Below are 6,000 nucleotides of genomic sequence, written 5' to 3'. Positions count from 1 at the left end.
ACGTCAAGGAGGAGCTTTGATTCTATGAGGGAGAGCGATAACGGTCGTGGAAGACCGTGTTCCCTTCCTCGTAGAATCGGAGCTCTTCCTTGACCAAGTACGGTGCCGTCCGGTGGAGAAATCCTCGCCGAGCTGATCACGTAAGCAAGGTCAACTAGTACGGATGGTTATTTATTCACATGTCCCGATATCGTCGTAGTAGTCTGTCAATCACCGTACCTAAACGTAGTATATATAAATAAAAACTTAGAAAATAGTTAGAAAATTATAGAAAATCCGTACTAGTTGAACTTGCGGACCGTGTTCAGCTCGGCAAGCATGTTCTCTGTCGAGCGGTAACGGACATCAAGGAGGAGCTTTGATTATACGAGGGAGAGCGACAACGGTCGTGGGAGACCGTGTTCCCTTCCTCATAGAATCGGAGCTCTTCCTTGACCAAGTACGGTGCTGTCCGGTGGAGAAATGCTCGCCGAGATGATCACGTAAGCAAGGTCAACTAGTACGGATGGTTATTTATTCACACGTCCCGATATCGTCGTAGTAGTCTGTTATGTGTGTACATTCCCATTCTTCTGTTAATTTGCGGAAATATCATATGAATTACTTACCTGCTGCAGTAAAAGACGAGAACACAATGACCATTAAAAATATCATTGTTTAGAGATCTAGATAATTTTATAGTTTGTTAATTTTATTTGTTTATAAAAGAAGAAATTTATAGTGTATTAAAAAATGAGTATAGAGAGTAGATGGCAACTGCTTCCGGGTCCTCGGCCTCTCATGGGTTTCCAAAGCGACTTAGGCCGGGCCTTCCTCTCATTCCATGCGGCAAGTGTCGTGATGAGATGAAGATTGTGATGGAGTACCGAGTGAAGAAGGAGGGTCCCAACAAGGATCGTATCTTCTACAAGTGTCCGGATCGCAATGTGAGTTATTTTATCGTATTTAATGATTATGGTTAGTTTATACCTATTTTCATGATGGTTGTGATTAAAGTTCTAGTTTTTTGTTTTAATTTCAGTGGGATGGCAGTGGACGATGTTCAGGCTTCTACTGGGAGGAAGAGTATGTTGAACTCGTGCAAAAATATCTTGCACAACAGGCAGATACGGCGGCTAATGAGGCAGTGATCCAGTCGAAGAAGCCCAAAGATGTTGCACAATCGGGGGATCTGTCTGTTTTAGTTGAGATTGGTCGCGAAATCCTTGTGCTCCTGAAATGTATTTTAGCTTTAGTTCTTTTAGTGGTAGTTGGGATTGTCTACATTGTAGCGATGCTTTCATAAATTTGTATCTTTTGTGGTGGCACGCATGTTGTATAAATAATTAATTATGATCTAGGTTTTAATATGATATTTATGTCATGTATTGCAGATGAGCCGTCATTGGATGTATAATGCTGATCGCCGCTCACAAGAGTTCATTGACGGCGTGCATTCTTTATTACGTGCGGCCGAGACAAACAAACGCGACGGTTTCATGTGCTGCCCATGTGCCATATGTAAGAATACGGTGGAATATCCTTGCTCAAGGACTCTTCATTCACACTTGTTCAAGTCGGGTTTCATGCCAAACTATATTTGTTGGACAAAGCACGGAGAAACCGGTGTTGTAATGGAAGAAGATGAAGAAGAACAATGGGACGACAATGATATTATTCCTGATGGTGCGTGCTTCAATGATACTGCAATGGGAGAAGCTGAAGAAGAGGTAGCCGCAGAAGATGAGCCGGCTGATGATCTTTGTCAGGTCATTCGTGATGCACAAAGAGAATGTGAAAGTGAAAAGGAGAAGATCAAGTTCGAGCGGATGCTAGAAGATCACAAGAAATTGTTGTACCCAACTTGTGATGCAGGGCAGAAAAAGTTGGGAACCACACTAGAATTGCTGCAATGGAAGGCAAAGAATGGTGTATCTGACAAGGGATTTGGAGAGTTACTAAAAATCCAAAAGAAGATGCTTCCGAAGTACAATGAATTGCCCGCCACTACCTACGAAGCAAAACAAGTTGTCTGTCCTATGGGGCTAGAAATAGAGAAGATACATGCATGTCCTAATGACTGCATCCTATACCGTGGCAAAGAGTACGAGAAATTGGATGCATGCCCGGTATGCCATGCGTCGCGGTATAAGATCAGGCGAGATGACCCTGGTGATGTTGAGGGCGAACGTCCACGTAAGAAAATCCCTGCCAAGGTTATGTGGTATGCTCCTATAATACCACGCTTGAAACGTCTGTTCAGAAACAAAGAACATGCAAAATTGTTACGATGGCACAAAGAAGACCGTAAGGTAGACAATATGTTGAGACACCCTGCTGATGGGTCCCAGTGGAGAGCAATCGATAGAGAATTCCCGGAGTTTGCAAATGACGCAAGAAACTTAAGGTTTGCTTTAAGTACAGATGGTATCAATCCTTTTGGAGAGCAGAACAGTAGTCATAGCACTTGGCCTGTTACTCTAAGTATCTACAACATTCCTCCTTGGTTATGCATGAAGCGGAAGTTCATTATGATGCCTGTGCTCATCCAAGGCCCGAAGCAACCTGGCAATGACATCGATGTGTACCTGAGACCACTTATTGATGAACTTCTCATTTTGTGGAATAAAGAAGGTGTACGTGTGTGGGATGAGTACAAACAGGAACACTTTGATCTGCGAGCATTGTTGTTCGTAACAATCAATGATTGGCCTGCTCTAAGTAATCTTTCAGGACAGTCAAACAAGGGATATAATGCATGCACACACTGCTTCGGTGATATTAGAGGTGTATTCTTGAAAAAATGTCGAAAGGTCGTGTACCTTGGCCATCGTCGATTTCTTCCTGCAAATCACCCCGTAAGAAAGAAAGGTAAGCATTTTAAAGGGAAAGCAGACCACCTGACCAAGCCTCGCAACCGAACCGGTGAGGATGTACTCGATATGGTCAATGATGTGAAAGTCGTCTTTGGAAAAGGACATGGAAGCCAACCTATTCCGAAAGACGCTAACGGTCACGCACCCATGTGGAAGAAAAAGTCCATATTTTGGGACCTACCCTATTGGCAAGTCCTGGAGGTCCGTAGCTCGATCGACGTGATGCACCTGACGAAGAATCTTTGTGTGAACCTGCTAGGCTTTATGGGTGTGTATGGAAAGCCTAAGGACACATTTGAAGCACGACAGGACCTGCGTTGTTTGAGAGAAAGAGACAACCTGCATCCAGAGAAGACAGATGATGGACGCCATTACTTACGTCCTGCTAGCTACACTCTAAGCAAAGAGGAGAAGGAAATCATGTTTGAATGCTTAAACAACATCAAGGTACCATCTGGATTCTCCTCGAATATAAAGGGTATTATAAATGTGACAGAGAAGAAATTCTGTAACTTAAAGTCCCATGACTGTCACGTTCTCATGACGCAATTACTTCCAGTTGCATTAAGAGGAATTCTACCTCCAAATGTACGTCTAGCCACCTGTAAAGCTATGTGCATTCCTCAATGCAATTTCTCAGAAGGCAATTGATCCAACTGATCTAGCTAAACTACAGAATGATGTGGTTCAATGTCTCGTCAGCTTTGAGTTAGTGTTCCCTCCTTCCTTCTTTGATATTATGACACACCTCCTAGTTCACCTAGTCAAGGAGATTTTCACTCTCGGTCCTGTGTTCCTACACAACATGTTCCCCTTAGAGAGATTCATGGGAGTCCTAAAGAAATATGTTCACAACCGTGCTCGCCCAGAAGGAAGCATCGCCAAGGGCTATGGAACAGAAGAGGTCATTGAGTTCTGTGTTGACTTTATTCCCGACCTTGACTCGATTGGTGTTCCTGAATCGAGACATGAGGGGAGACTAAGCGGAAAGGGGACACTAGGGAGGAAAACATATATTGGTACGGATGATGATTATTTCAATAAAGCGCACTACACAGTTCTACAGAACTCCTCTTTGGTAGATCCGTATATTGAGACACACAAGGATCTCTTACGATCCGAGTTTCCAGGCAAGACTGAAGCTTGGATTACGCATAAGCACATGGAAACTTTCGGCGGTTGGTTGCGAAAAAAATGTCAAGGTGATGAGAGCATCCATGAGCAACTGTATTTATTGGCTATGCAACCATCATGGCATATCGTCACATACAAAGGGTACGAGATAAATGGGAACATATTCTACACAGTAGCCCAAGATAAAAGGAGTACCAACCAAAACAGTGGTGTCCGCATAGATGCCACAGACCCGAATGGGAATAAGCAGACATATTATGGACGCATAGATGAAATATGGGAACTAGAATATGCACCTACTTTGAAGATCCCATTGTTCAAGTGCCAATGGGTCAAGGTGACCGGAGGCGGAGTAACAGTAGACAACGAGTATGGAATGACAACAGTAGACCTTAGTAATATTGGGTACAAAGACGAACCATTCGTCCTTGCCAAGGATGTGAATCAGGTGTTCTATGTCAATGATATGTCTACCAAACCAAAAAGAGGGAAAAACGATAATGACTCAACCAAAGAGCCAAAGCGCCACATAGTTCTTTCAGGGAAAAGAGTCATCGTGGGAATTGAGGACAAGTCGGACATGTCAGAAGAATATGAAAAGGATGACCGAATTCCGCCCTTCAAAGTGAACAAAGACCCTAGCATCTTGGTAAATGATGAGGACACTCCATGGTTACGAAGCGATCATAACCAAGGGACATACGTAAAGAAGAAGTTCACTGCTGTGCCCACTTGATGATATAGTGATTTAATATAGTGTGTGTTTGAGATATTATGTAATAATTGTGAATTCAGATGTTTATTATGTCATATTTCAAATTAAATCAATGTTTGATTTGGTGGGATTTCTCTCTCAAAAAGGTAAATTAGGATACTGAGTGATGAAAAATTAAAATATTAACGTTAAAATGATGTGAAAACAAATTTCCTGTCCAAAACCAATAATTTTAATAATTTTAATTAAACACTACATTTTTGCATTAACGAAATAATAAATATTAGTTACATTATGTTTTATAATTCTAACAAAAAATAAAAAAAGTTAGGTTATCGATTTTTCCTATGTGCAATAAACAAAAATAAAATTCATATTTTTAACAAAATAATTTTATGCCTTTTATTTAATTTACTATGTATTTAATAAAAACTATTGCATTTCTATTGTATTTAACAAGACTATTGCTTAAAACAGGCGGGAAACGAAACTGCAGGCCACCTTTACTCCCGGGTGGGAAGCCCACCCGGGAGTAAAGGTGGGCTGCAGTTTCGTGGCCCGCCAAAAAAAGCCTTTACTCCCGGTGCGTGTTACCAACCGGGAGTAAAGGTATACCTTTACTCCCGGTTGGTAACACGCACCGGGAGTAAAGGAACCTTTACTCCCGGTTGGTAATACGCACCGGGAGTAAAGGGTTTTTACTCCCGGTTGGTGGCTGGCACCGGGAGTAATTCTCCTCTGCTATATAACCTCCAGCGCCTGGCAGATCGATCTGCTCGTCTTCTTCCTCGTCGAACACCGCCGCCCGGCCTCTTCTTCGACCTCGCGCCGCGTCGGTTCGCCTTCCGTGACACCGGCGCCGCCGTCTTCTTCCTCGTGCGGCCTCCACCGCGCGCGCCCGTGCCCCTCCTCCGCGCTTGCCCGTGGCCCTCCACCGCGCCCTCCTCCGCGCCCGAGGCCCTCCTCCACCGCGCGTTGCCCCACCGCGCCGGCCCGAGGCCCTCCAGTACGTACACTGCCGAGCTTCGAGGTGATATATTCGTCGATCTCTTTGTACATTCGTCCGAGCCCTCCACTGCCGAGTTATAGATCACATCGAAAACTACAACTTTGGTGTAAGCCATGTCAACGGTCGAGGTCGATTGAAAATTCCAAATTTTGAATCACAAAATCTATAGAAACTAAAAATGAATATTTGGAACTCTAAATGATTTTAAATAAAAACATATCTTAAGGCAAGTTTTGAATATTTGGAACTCTAAATGACAAGTATAATTAAGGATCACCAATGAAATT

Source organism: Miscanthus floridulus, chromosome 4 (assembly GCF_019320115.1).
Source record: "Miscanthus floridulus cultivar M001 chromosome 4, ASM1932011v1, whole genome shotgun sequence".
In the NCBI taxonomy this organism is placed as follows: domain Eukaryota; kingdom Viridiplantae; phylum Streptophyta; class Magnoliopsida; order Poales; family Poaceae; genus Miscanthus; species Miscanthus floridulus.
The sequence above is the reverse complement of the archived record's forward strand: the minus strand, read 5'-3'. Positions refer to the sequence as shown.